The following is a 14,158-nucleotide window of genomic DNA, read 5'->3' as shown; positions in this document are numbered from 1 at the left end:
AAGAGGATAAATGAGTAACATTTCAGAATGCTTAAAATGAGTCTACATCAGATGAAAACAAATGACGCTCCCTGGTCTTTCCTAAAAATTATATCTACTGGGCTCTTTTAAATCAAAAGCCTTATAGCATAATATTTTTGTTTTTGAACACTGTTTCTTGGTTTTAGCTTGAACAAGTCTGGTTTTATGGCAAAATAAGTACTGGAAATGTAGCTAAAAGTCATTCTGATTACAGTAGTAAGTTGCTTGGTTACCGTATCAAAATAGCAAATTATATGTTTTAACAAATGTACTGAATACATTTTGAAAGGCCATCTACAGTATTATAGAACAACATATGAGGCAATGGTTATAAAGCGTATTTACATGGATTTATAAATAACCCACCATGGAAAGAATAGTTAGTCAAGACATTACAGGGCATGGAGAGCTCTCTTTTCCTCTTCAAGATTTTTTTAAAATTAATTTTTCATAAACATACATCACTACACAAACATTTACAGAAAAGAGCTCACTGGACAAGGTCTGTACAAAGAATCATGGCAAGCAAAGAAGAATGGGTGGAAAACTTTATTGGGAAACATTCAAAGTTGCAGCTTGGTCTGAAGTCTCATTAACTCCAATAAATAAATAAATAGTGAAAGTGCTATCATACTGGAATGTGTAAGAGTAAGAACTGTGAGGCCAACAAGCCAAAAGACACTGTAAAGTTCACATCTTTGCCCCAAAATCAACATGGAAACTGGATTTAGCATCTGTGCTCTGAATGGAAAAAAATATCCACTTTTAACTAGATTGTTCCAAAGCCCATTGAACAGAAAGACTCCCAGAGACTTCAGTGGGCTTTGGATCAGGTCCCAAAAGACCAAGAAGATGATGCAAGCCATTATCAGCCCCTTTTATGAACATATTTTATTATAGGACCACAAGCTAATGGGTCCTTGCTTGGCACCCCTGTCACATGTGTAAGCAAGGGTGCAGGGCTAGCAGCAGAAAGTCTGCTCAGAGGGTGATTGTGGGTAGCCCATAGCTGACCGGCACAGTCCCAAAAACGGGTATCATGTGGAAAGAATTCTACAAATCCCCAGCTGTAACTTAAAACTGACCTCCACCAGCAGTAGCCCCAGGAAAGAAAAGCAGGGTTTGCACCAGTGGGTCTGAATCAACTCCCATGTGTTTTTTTCACAAATTGATCTGACTTATTTGGTTGTGTACTGTCACATTAGTTTATTTTATTTTATGCCACACCTACGTACATCAAGTCAGATCACATGTAGCAAAGTGACTGGTATATTCTGATGTGACAAAGTTTTGCATGGCTACAAATGTGACAGTTCCCCCCCTCCCCTTTAATAATGTTTTTCGGTTACTAAAGTGGGAGGGCCAAATCCCATACAAAGTAGGAGACGAGGAGTTTACACTCTAGAACTTTGTATGTAATTGAGGCAATTTGTTGCTTCCCAAGACTTTGAAACTTGGAAGCCCAAAGTTAGCCTTCTAAGACTAACTTAGGTACCTAAATAAGTGGCCTGATTATCAGAAGTGCTGGGCACCCAGCAACGCCAACTGACTTAAGCCATGATTTTCAAAAATGGAATCAAGGGGAGAATTTTTTTAACTGGCTACTAGATTCAAATGGGGTAATTCACTCCTGACACAACTCTAGTCAGCTTGTATAGTATTAATCACTTGGAATTTCTGTGGGATTCCTCTCAGGCACCAAAATAAAAACACACTAAGAAAAAGTGGTGATCTCAAAAGAATGTAATCGTAAGACCTGTTTTCTTCAGCGTGTCTGGGTTTCCTTTGCATGTATGAGGCAAATGACAATCGACAATTTTTCTCCAACACAAGTCATTTGACAAGAAATTGTGTTTTCTTTTGAGGGTACTAACTGTATGGTTTTGCCAGTTATATCCTTTTGGTCAATTATCTCCACAGATTCTATGCTATGACCAAGCCCACCATACAATATATGACCCAAGAATTTCACTAAATGTTCCCATCAGTCTCAAGTGTTCAGGGAGATGCCTACAATGATAAATGGAATAGCACCAAACAGGTCTATTTATATTCTAGTCCACTTATATGTCATCACTGAAAAACATCTGGTAGAGTATACCTATAACCTCCTAATGGCAGAGTGGAAACTAAATAAAAGTGGTGAAGTTCGTTCGCTGAATTCTTGCACATTAAAGTTCAGCCATAGACTAATTATATTAGTTGCAGTGCTGCAAATAACAAGAGAATGCAGGTAAGTGGCCTTTTTCTGTGTGTCTCGGCTTCAACTAGATTCAAGGCAGCAGCTTTCTCTTACTACGTGTTTGCACAGTGCCTGGCACAATGATGCCCCAAGCCTGAATGGAGTCTCTGAGAGCTATTGTAATACAGATACTCTGTTAGTATACAAATAATAGTAAGACTGAAATATGCCCTGACAGAGTTGGCCAAAAATCTGTTTTCTGTATGACGTCCTCACAGATCACCTTGGTATGGCACATGATCTACAACAGATGAGATATATGGGGCCAATGTCAAAGTGGCAGCCACTTGCCCAAATCTGTTTGATTGTGAAATAGAGGGCTTTTGAGTCTCTACTCTGTGGCTGCCAAGAAAGCATTTTGTTCAAATGTAGGATGTCTGTGAAGTCCTGATGAGCAGAACTGTGCTTGGCAGTGGGCAACCTGGTAAATCCATGAATTCAGGCAACCTTTACTCAAAAACAACTTTCAGTATTTCTTCCCGCTGTGAGAGTTTCTTCTACGTTATGGATCAATAGCATGAAAAGTGCACTGTTGCATCCATGGTATTAGAATCGTGTCAGAAAGGGGAAAATGCTACATCTTCTCTTGCTGAGTTTCATTCAGATTTGTCCACTAATGTTCTGGAGTGTTGGAAGGTTTTGCCTTCAACCTCTGACATGTACACGTGATCTTCATGATGGGTAAAATCGAGTTCATGTATAGGGGAGAGGAGAGAGGGTGGGATGCCCATTATTAGTTGGGATTGCTCCTAGCTTAGGACAGCATTCAAATGTTTGCTTCCCTTATATGAGCAGTTATTAAATTAATATGCAAGATACCATGCCTTCAAGTTGACAATCTTCCCAACTACCGCTCTGTTTCTAAGCTTTCCTTTATGGAAAAAGTGATTGAAAAGCTTGCGACAAAATTACTTTTGTACCATCTGGACTGATTTCCTGGACCCTTTTCAATGCACCTTTCAGCTGAAGTATAGCATGGAAAATGAATTAGTAGCATTAGACAGATGATGATCTATCCGTGAGCAGAAGTCAGCCATCCACTCTGACTTTTTTTTCTTTTACATCTGTCAGCAGCCATAAATACCACTGACCACAATAACAGCGACTTGCCTGCAGCCATTGACTGGACTGGACGAGACTGCACTTGAATGGTTCCACTTTTTCCTCTCCAAGATTGTACACACACTAGGGATTGTGAGAAGGGCAGGTGTGATAGAGCTTGGTGGGAAATGGTTTTCCCATTTCATGAACATTTTTGTGATTTAAAAAAATATCCCACTCTGCATCAGAACTTGAGATCTTTAAAAAAAAATTGATGAAAACATTCAGAGTGACACAGAGAGAGAGAGCTCTGCCCCAGAATAGCCAGTAGACTGGAGGTCAGGATACTTGACTAGGGTGTGGGAGATTCAGGTTCAAGTTCCTGATTTGAATTAGGCAGGGGTTCAAATCCCTGATCTACCTGTTTCAGATCAGGGACTAGATCCAGGTGAGTTCCCTGACCACCAAGCTATTCTGGGATGAAGCTCTCTCCTCCTCCCTCCTACCCCCCAAAATTCCATGCTGGACCTGAGAAACCTTTTCCAATTACAGTTTAGTTAAAACTGATATGTTCCTACAAAAACTTTTGGTTTAGATGAATCCAATTTTTCTAATGAAAAATGTTTAGTCAAAAATTTCCTGACCAACCTAGTAAGCGAATAAAAACGAGGCTTGCTTGCCTACGCTACCACATATGGTTCAGGAGCAAAAACTGGGAATAGTTTTGAAAATTCCTCAGTTCTGGGGGTTGAAAATTTGTAAGAAACCTTATAATCTCCCTTTTGTGATAGTGAGCCATAACAACTCCAAATCTATGCTTCTATTCTGCATGCATTCTATAACAAATTGCAATGACTCTTCTAAAGCTTTTCAGCCTCTTAACATTCAGATAAGTCACCATGTCCCTGCTGATTTCTACTGTGGAGAAAGGATTTGGAGAAGAGAATAGCCATTCCTATGGATACCAAAATAAAGGACTTATTCACAAAAGAAATATGGACTCTTTCTGCTCATTTCAAAATCCTTTAATGTTGGCCTGTATTTTAAAGCCATGACTCTTCTACTTACTGCAAAAACAGCTTTTTTATGTGCCTAGAATTATGAAAAGCTACATCATAGCAACCACCAAATCTTACACTGAAGCACTTTCCCCCTTTTATCTATATTGAAGAGTGCGCAAATTCTTTCCATGAAATTAAAGTTCATATTTAAAGACTATTAGCCATATACCCATAAAAGCAGCAGCACTGGCTGAAGTTATTTATTTGTATTTCTGTGCTACAAAGTCAGCTATGTCTGTATATGTAAACAACTCTAAAATCCAAGGCCATTATTTAGGTTACATAAAATCATTAGGAAGGTGAATCACATTTCAAAGCCTTTTTTTATGGAAACAACATTGTGGGTTTGGAATCAGTATTACTACAATATGTGAAAAATTATTAGTCAACTTCTGTTCAATAAAGAAAAGCTTGACAGAGTATGAGAGATTTATTTTTGTAAGCGTGTGAGAGAATGAGGCACTAATAAAATAACAGACTCAGAGCAGTGGATAAACCTGGACATATTGTGAACAGGTCCTGTCAATGCTTTCTCACAGCACTGTTAATACTCCCCAATCCTGGCCTGCAATACCCACCTACTCCATTCCAGGCGCTCTCCTGAGAAGGAACACCTGCAAATTGTGCTGTGTGACTGTGATATGAACAAGAATTCCCTAGGGATGAGATCTCCTAACACATTTTTATTTATGATCATAGGACGAACATTTGAAAGACTTCACTCAAACTTTTCTACAAGCAGTCAAAAAATCCATTACACAACAAGTAAAGGATAAACAAAGCAATTTATCATTTAAAATTCATAGTTTTCTAATAAAATAACACAAGTTAGGGACACTCATTTTGAATAAAGGTCAATGCAGCAAACCCCTTTCTCTATAAGGCTTTCTCTAGAACTCTAAATGTTAACACAATGGAACCTGAAATGATGTTCATATTTTTAGAGCCTGTTTATAACATAGTTTAAACTGGGAGAAAGCACACACAAATTTTAGAATAGTGAAAATATTCAGTGACCTCCATAGTGATTAGGAGTAAAATTTCAAAAGTGCTTAAGTGATTTAGGCACTTAAGTGACTTGTGAGCTCAGGTGATACTGAAGACTTTAACATACTCACAAGTTGTCTCAGGCACATGTGAAAGTGAGGGGGGAAATATATAGTAGGTCAGAATTTCATCCCTCTTGATGTATGCTGATAGTGACGGCCTCATTTTCAGCTCAGCCTTAACTGGACCTGTATTTTTGCAGGCGCAAAGGTCATTTAGCTCAGTGGGTTGAGCATTGGCTTGCTAAACCTAGGGTTGTGAGTTCAATCCTGGAGGGGGCCATTTGGGACACAAATTGGGGATTGGTCCTGCTTTGAGCAGGGGGTTGGACTAGATGACCTCCTGAGGTCCCTTCCAACCCTGATATTCTATGATTCTATGATTTAGACATTCAACTCCCTGAATATGCCCCCCCAAAACATCAAAGTGACCTAAACTGCAGGTGCAAAATAGTACAGTAGAACTTCATTCAGAGTTATCTACACCAGAGTTATGAACTGACCAGTCAACCACACTCCTCATTTGGAACCGGATGTATGCAATCAGGCAGTAGCAGAGAAAAAAACTACACTGTAAGCACAGAACTGTGTTTAAACAAACTACCAAAAAAATAAAGGGAAAGTTTAAAAAAAGATTTGACAAGGTAAGGAAACCGTTTCTGTGCTTGTTTCATTTAAATGAAGACTATTAAAATCCGCATTTTTCTTCTGCATAGCAAAGTTTCAAAGCTGTATTAAGTCACTGTTCGGCTGTAAACTTTTGAAAGAACAACCGTTTTGTTCAGAGTTATGAAAAACCTCCATTCCCGAGGTGTTCATAACTCTAAGATTCTACTGTACTTGCAAGTATTTGTGCCTGAAAATCCATTTGTCTGTCCTGGTGAATCCCTATATACTCGAGTTAAATCTTTTTATGTACATTTTATGTCATCCTTTTAGGGCACCTTAAGTGCACTAGCCCTTTGTGTCTGGATGGATCTGCACAGAAGAATGTCTTGGCTTTTTCAGCTTTACTGATCCTGTTATGGCCCTTTCCTCTCACCTTACAGGGCACCTTCTCAAGTTTTCTGGTTCCATGGTGGAAATCACACTGTGTGTTAAATTACGCCCTCAGTTACACCAGTGGAATCCCAGTGACTTCTGTGAGGTTTCACAGGTACAAATGGAGTTCAGAAATTTGGCTCTATGAATACTAACTAACTAACTAGATGGTAATAATTATGTAGTAATATACTTTCAAGTAACATTTGGGAGTTCATATGGCAGAAAATATACATAACATTTGTTCCCATTAGAGCCCAAATCCTAAATTAAAGAGTCTTTATACAAAATCACTGTAATCACTGCAGCAGCACCAACCAATGCCAAGATAATTATGGGTTTTTGTCAATGTTTCCATTATAAACTCAATTTTTCAGATGTTTATAACTCAGTTACAAATTTTCTCCTAGGTTCTCAATTCGTAAGACTGGAAACAATAAAGGGCATCAGGGCAGACCCATTAGAGTAACGTTAGTAATATAAAAGATCTTCATAACATTACCAATAAATACACCTGAAGGGACTTCAGCACTTTAATTAGCCTTGAAAGCAGTCAGATATTCAGCAGCATTTTTCCAAACATTGATGACCAGAAGAGAATGAATTAAGTTCAATAGAAACCAAATTAAACTGCTACTGAATACAACTTTTGTGTATGGAAAAAAAAGGCTTTTGAATTATTGATATATTCTGTGTTTTAAAGTACTCTGACACTGAATTAAGAAGCTGTGAAAGACCCATATACACACCTACAGTGGTCATCATTTAAGAAGTCTTCCACATTTGCCAACAGCTAGTGTATCTGACATATCACACGTACCACCCAGAGCTAGTATAGGAAATAGCAGAGGGAGCTATGTGGCATCAATTGACAAAGAATGTCTTTATAATGGAAACCACTGCATATGAATGGGAGTGTGATATTTACGCTTCAAACAAAGGGAAATAAAGAGTTCAGATTGAAATATAGTAAGTAGTGAAATGGTCCATCTCCTAACTAGAACTTTGTTTTCGAAAAACCTTGAACAGGAAGAAGAGGGTAGCAAGACAAAATAGAACGTAGCGTTCTTCATGTAACCCAGACTTGCAGGTGGCCTTGTTGCCTTTGCTGACCACCTAATCTTGTTGATTTAATAATCTGAAAAAATAATATATGAATCAAGAATGTGAATTTGGGATGAAAACACAGGAAGTCAAAATTTTGATCAATAGAAATGGTGACATATCTCAATCCTAGTTCAAGACAAATGGTTGGACAGATAATCTTTGAAAGGTCGATGTCATGGGGCAAGTGCACCCCGTTGCTTCTTGGGAGGGGGTGGGGGTAATGATGGCCCCGCGGCTAAGTCTATACAACCATCCCTTGTCTATCATAGCTTGGCCTAAGGGTAAAAGTCAATATGTCTGTCCTCTCTCAGGGCTGTGTGGCCTAGTGGCCAGAGTCAGTCTAACTGCCCTCTCTCAGGCCTGGATGGTCCAACAGCCAGAGTCAGCCTAATTGCCAGTGTCCCAATTGCCAGAGTGAGTATAATGGCCCTCTTCAGTAGGCCAATAGTTAAGTTAATTCAAAATAGCTTATTTGGTACCTCAGAACAGCTATTATATTAATTTCTTTCTGGGAGGGAGTTTCGGTGCAGGAGGGGGCTCCAGACTGGGGCAGAGTGTTGGGGTGCAGGAGAGGGTGAGGGGTGCGGGCTCTGGGAGGGAGTTTGGTGCAGGGGTTTGGGGTACAGGAGGGGATGCGAGATGCAGGCTCTGGCCGGGAGACGCTTACCAGAGACGGCTCTCAGCCGGCAGAGCAGCAGGGCTCAGGCAGACTGCCTGCCTGCATGCTGTGGCCCCACGCCGCTCCCAGAAGCGGCCAGCTGCTGGCACATCTCTACGCACCCCGGGGGGGGAGGGAGACAGCGTATCTCCGTGTGCTGCCCGCGGCTGCAAACGCCGTCCCCACAGCTCCCATTGGCTGGTTCCCGGCCAATGGGAGCTGAGGGGACAGTGCTTGGGGCGTGGGCCACGTGCCGAGCTGCCTCCTGCCCCCCTGTCAGGGGCCGCAGAGACGTGCAGCAGCAAGCCGCTTCTGGGAGCAGCGTGGGCTCATGGCATGCAAGCAGCCTGCCTGAGCCCTGCTGTGCCGGGGCCCTGGGCTGCAGCCCCTAAAGCCCCTGCATGAATCCAGCCCTACCCATGAGTGACAAATTATGCTGATGTAATCTGTAGTGTAGACATAGTCTAAGTTTGTAATGTTAGGTATCTTAAGAGCTTCAGCAGGCAATTCAGTAGGATAAGTCAAGAATGGAGTTTCTTTCTTATACCTGAATTGCTTTATGCTGTGGTTTTAACACGACAGTACTTTCTGTTAGAAGTTATTTTTGTATCCTATGCATAAAACACACAGTGGACCAAATTCTTCCTTAGACACACACTAGTGCTTGCTGGAAACTGGAATTTCCATTCTGCATTAAATTCTGAAAATTAAAAAATTAAAAAACATAACAAAAAATCTAAATTTCCCGTGGAGCAGCAATTCCAATATTTTGTTTAGAAAACATCAAAACATTTCAGTTCAACCTTTTTGAAACACCTCCGAGGTGTCTGAGCTGCTTGGAGGCCGGCAAGCTTGGGGAGTCTGGGAGCTGGGACTTTCAGACCCCAGAGGATTTCAGGCAGCCTCAGACATTTCAGAAAGGCGAAAATGAAGTGTTTTGACTTTTTCAAAACAAATGATTGGAATTCCTGGTGACAGGAAATTTCAATTTGTCATTCTATTTGGAAACAATTTGTTAAAAATTTCAGCCTGACAGGCTCCTGAGCAGCAAGGGCACCATGGAGTTGTGAATGATTTTCTGATGAGAAAATTTCAATTTTCCCATGGAAAATTTCAACTGGGCAGAAAGTGACTTTTCCATCAGAAAATTCCCAACCAGGTGTAATGTGTATACACTATTATTCATGAAGACATTTATCACATATTTATCTGAGAGCAGAATTTGGCCATACATAGTTACTTTTTAGTTCAATACAAAATTGCAAATACACCACATTTAATATCATTGCAGTATCTAGAATCATTGAATATTCAGTAGTGGAGAAGGGTGGTGCTTTGTAAGAGATTCCCAATGCCCAATGAGATAAATATCCATCAGTGGGAATATGCAGAGAGAAACCTTGAAGAACCTTATTTTTATGTGAACTTGGTACTTGTTAAAGCTACCAAACTGTCAATTCTAAGGTCCCAAACACAAGCTTTCCCACAACCATGACAGCAATGTTCCTCAAGCATGTTCCAAAGGGATCATCATATCAAGAGAAGAGTGGGTAGTTCGGTCTTCAGACTCATTTAAGAAAGGTAATATCCCTACTCTGAACAGCACTTAAATCACATACTTAACATTAAACAGGCACATATGCACTCTCCAGAATCACAGCCCCGGTCCTTGGTCTCCCTGAGAGAACGGTCAAGAAAGTGGTGATATTGTGGGTTTATTTTTTTAATTTTTTTTTTATTATTATTTAGGGTTTTTCAATGAACACCTCTCTTTTAGGGTCTGAACTGGTACCAAACTCAACAAAAATAGGGCAACGAGCAACCACCAGATAGTAACAATTCTTAGTCACTTCTGAACTGGGCGTGTTTGAAACTCTGACCTACAAATGACAGGTACATATCCCATTGCCCATCCTCCAGACATTCAGTCAATTTTGTCTTTCTCCAAGAGTCAATATTTTCCTTATTGTGTTTAACTGAAATGGCAGAAATTAATGTAATAGCTACTGATTTTAGGTTAAATCAACCATGCTTCAGCTTTAAGAATTCAATTTCTTCTTCTTTTTCTTTTAACATAGACATTTGAATCAAACACATTAGGTGTGTGTATATCAATACTCTGCCAATGCTCATTGCTCTAAATGGTGCTGAACTGAGTTCAGATTCATATTCAGGTTTTCAATATTAATGTGTGCTAATATCAAGGCTGGACAGAGCGAATTCGATTTTGAGGGTTGTTCTTTGGTATTTTTAATTTTTATTATTTTTTTCGCATAGATTTGCTGCCTGTGAAAGGTGCTATGTTGACATTTCTAGAGAATTAAGTTCTCTGTCTACTCATAAAATAGGTAAAGCATGGAGAGTGGCAATGTAAACTTCCCTACATTGCCCCGCTAACAAGCCTCAACCATGCATCAGAGAGATCACCTATGCTAGGGAGAGAATAATTACATTTAAATATCCATTCAGTCCACACTCTCCCTGCTGAGGTTGCTAGCAAACTTCTACCAACTACCTCATTGGATTTTGTGCTAGGAAACCGTATTGAGACTCCTAACTCACTCCACGCAGGCCGCCAAGCAGTCATCAGACAGGATCAACTTCTGTCATTATTAGGTTTCATTTTTATGCAGATACAGTGGGCTAAAACCACTCCTGGTTTATGCTGGTGTAAACCAGGGCACTGGAACCTCAGTGGTGGAGGATATGACACAGGGCAGATTAAGGTAGCACACAATGGATGTAATATCTCCTCTCACAGATGCTTTGCAAATGGCCTACAAAGCCCAAAAAGTAGGTAGGGCTAGTTGGAGAAGGTACATAGTCTGCTGTCAGAACTCCTATAGAGCCTCCAGTGATAATTAAAGCTGCCAGCCCCAGCAGAGACACCATCCATCTTCCCCAGGGAGCCAATCATCTGAGGAGAATTAGGCTTTACTTGCACAGGGAGGCGAAATTAGCACCTCCCTTCTCCAGCAGGGGTGCATCTGGCCCAGTAATTTTATTGTGCTCTAATTAGTACAGTGTGTTCAGCCTACAGCTTGCCTTATATAAGGTATATCATCAAAATATATTTTCTAGTAACCTTACATGTAGCAATAAGAAGTTTTATTTATTAAGTACTGATTTCTGTTTTAAAATTCCACTTTGCGGGCAATGATAAGGAGAATATATTGGATAAGTATAGCACAGGAGGAACAGGAAGTGGGTTTTTTTTAGGAATCAATGTGCTATATGTAAACATTTATTTTGTCTCTTTTTCAGTCAACTTCAACATTCCCTTTTGAACTTGTGATACGCAGGTTGTACATATGCGAGGGGAAGGGAGGGAACATATGGGAGGAGATACACTGAAAATAAATGGCTCATTTTCAACCCGGAAATAAGAATCAACATTTTTTGCAGCGAGGGCAAATAACCAAGGGAAGTAGTAAATTCTCAGTCACTTGGGAACTTTAAATCAAGACTGGATGTTTCCCTAAAAGACGGGCTCATCTATTCAACCTGTATCTAGGTTAGATACAGGAATTACTGGGTGAGGTTCTATGGCCTATGTTATACAGAAAGTCAGAGCAAATGATCATAATGGCCTCTTCTGGCCTGAACATTGATTAAGCTCTCTTTCTTAAGCATTTAAAAAAATCACAATCACAAACCATTTATATATACATACACACATATATGTTAATGGTTTGTGACTATGATTTTTTAAAAATATATATAGTGACGTGGCAAGGCCAGATGGCTATAGAAAAGTAGTGGGAGATAGATATATTAGCTCCAGGCTAAACAAATCCCTGGTACCAGGATAAGTGAAATGGCAGCTGCTCCAGGTCAATTAAGACACCTGGGGCCAATTAAGAATTTTTCAGAAGGCAGGGAGAATGCTAGGTTGATTGGGACACCTGAAGCCAGTCAGGGACTGGCTAAAACTAGTTAAAAGCCTCCCAGTCAGTCAGGTGGGTGTACATGTCAGGAGCTGTGGGAGGAAGTTGCGTTGTTGGAGAGACTGAGTAGTACACACCATATCAGGCACAAGGAAGGAGGCCCTGAGGTAAGGGTGAAGTGGAGCTTGAGGAAGTGAGGGCTGCTGTGGGGGAAGTAGCCCAGGGAATTGTACATGTCATGTTTCTAAAAGGTCAGCTACCATAGCCGATACTATTAGGGTCCCTGGGCTGGAGCCCGGAGTAGAGGGTGGGCCCAGGCTCCCCACACACTTTGCCCCCTGATTAATCACTGAGACTGGGAGACAACAGAGACTGTGCAAGGAAGGATAACTTCCCCTCACCTCCCTTGCTGGCTTAAGATGAAAATGGCTCAGTAGACTGTGACCCTTGTCTCTAGAGAGAGAAGGGTTACGTGAAGGGTCACAGTGAGCCTCTGAGGCTAGCGAAATCCGCCAGGAAACACGGGACCCACGGAGGCAAGGACAGAGCTTTGTCACTATATATATATATATATATTTTACCAGCTTCAACCTTCTAATTAACTCTTGTTTCCTTTTCCTATATAATGAATCTTTATGTAGTTCATTATAGGACTGGCTACTAGCATGGTCTTTGGCGTGAGATCTAAAGTGTAATTGACCTGGGGTAAGTCCCTGGTCCTTTGGGACTGGGAGTAACCTCAATATTACTGTGATTCATGGTATAAGTGACCATCTAACACAGAATAAGCTTATCTGGATGGCAAGACAGATAAGTAACCAAGGGGATTGTATGAGACCCCATGTTAAGCCTTGTAAAGTGCCCAAGGAGTTTACATTTGATAATTGCATGGTGAAATCTAAGTATAGCACTCTCAACCAATTTGGGGTTTGTGCCCTGTTTCCTAACACACTGCCCTGAGATTGGTACGCATGTTCTTGAGCCACCGCAGGACAGCCTGACAGTAGACACTAGCTAGTGAGTATTTAGTAAAATCATCCAGAAAATCTGTCAAAATCACATTAAGGTTCAGAGAATCACATTTCAATCTATCGTATGACATTTCAATGCCCGCAGCAGAAAACAGGTTTCTTAAAATACGCCACCTATAGAGTTCACTATAAATCCCCATCAGAGCTAATATACACTACCAAGTACTGCAGGTTTGTAAACAAGACTCCCTAAGGTGGTAGCTTGATTATTCAGTTTCCATTAAAAGACACTCTGAGATTCCAGTTCCTTGGAACTTTGACTCAATTTGCTGAAAAGAATGTAATCTGATTGTAGAAACCAAGAATAAAGTATCTGCTTCTAAAGAGTGTGAACCAGACTCTTTGAATAAAACAGACCCTCAAAGGCTGATCCCTGGCTTCTGAAGATCATTGACATAATTTAAGTTTTAATTAAAAAAAGATATACAATGCATTGTTTGCAGTGTTGTTGCAGTTGTGTTAATCCCAGAATATAAAAAAGAAGAAGGTGGGTAAGGTAATATGTTTTATTGGACCAACTTCTGTTAGTGAGAAAGATAAGCTTTTGAGCTACATACCCACTTATTTCACCCACTGTGCCTCGCTCATGCAATACACTGCAATTCATAATTCATGCAACCACAAAAACAGCATTTGTGTGTAACTCAGCAAAAAGAATGCCCTGTCTAGACAACACATCAAATCTGTTGGGCTGCAAATAAAAGGATTCCACCCTAGGTCCATTGTGTACCCGCAGTGAAAGAAACACAGGCAAGGAAAGGAGGCCATGCCCAATACCATTCCTGTGACCCAGTATTCTTTTGGAATAACCATATATTAGTAAGGATATTGCTACTCTATCAGCAACTACAGCCACTGGTGAATATTCTTTTCCCACTTTTACTTACCTGAAAAACGGCTCATGTTTTACAATAACTGATGTTTATTCATTGAGAATTGATTCAAGAAACCAACAAATTGACAGAAAATACAAATGACTGTTTTGCAAGAGAGCCAAGATGGCAAAGATTATTGCCTGTGTAA

The 14,158-nt window shown here is 40.3% G+C and overlaps 1 protein-coding gene across 8 annotated transcripts in view; it reads right to left on the bottom strand.

Moving 5' to 3' along the window:
- MYRIP (myosin VIIA and Rab interacting protein) overlaps positions 1-14,158 on the bottom strand; it is a 348,446-nt gene that overhangs the window by 83,258 nt on the left and 251,030 nt on the right. The window lies entirely within an intron of this gene.

Source organism: Lepidochelys kempii, chromosome 2, assembly GCF_965140285.1.
Source record: "Lepidochelys kempii isolate rLepKem1 chromosome 2, rLepKem1.hap1, whole genome shotgun sequence".
Taxonomy (NCBI): domain Eukaryota; kingdom Metazoa; phylum Chordata; order Testudines; family Cheloniidae; genus Lepidochelys; species Lepidochelys kempii.
This window is presented reverse-complemented; position numbering and strand designations above follow the sequence as displayed.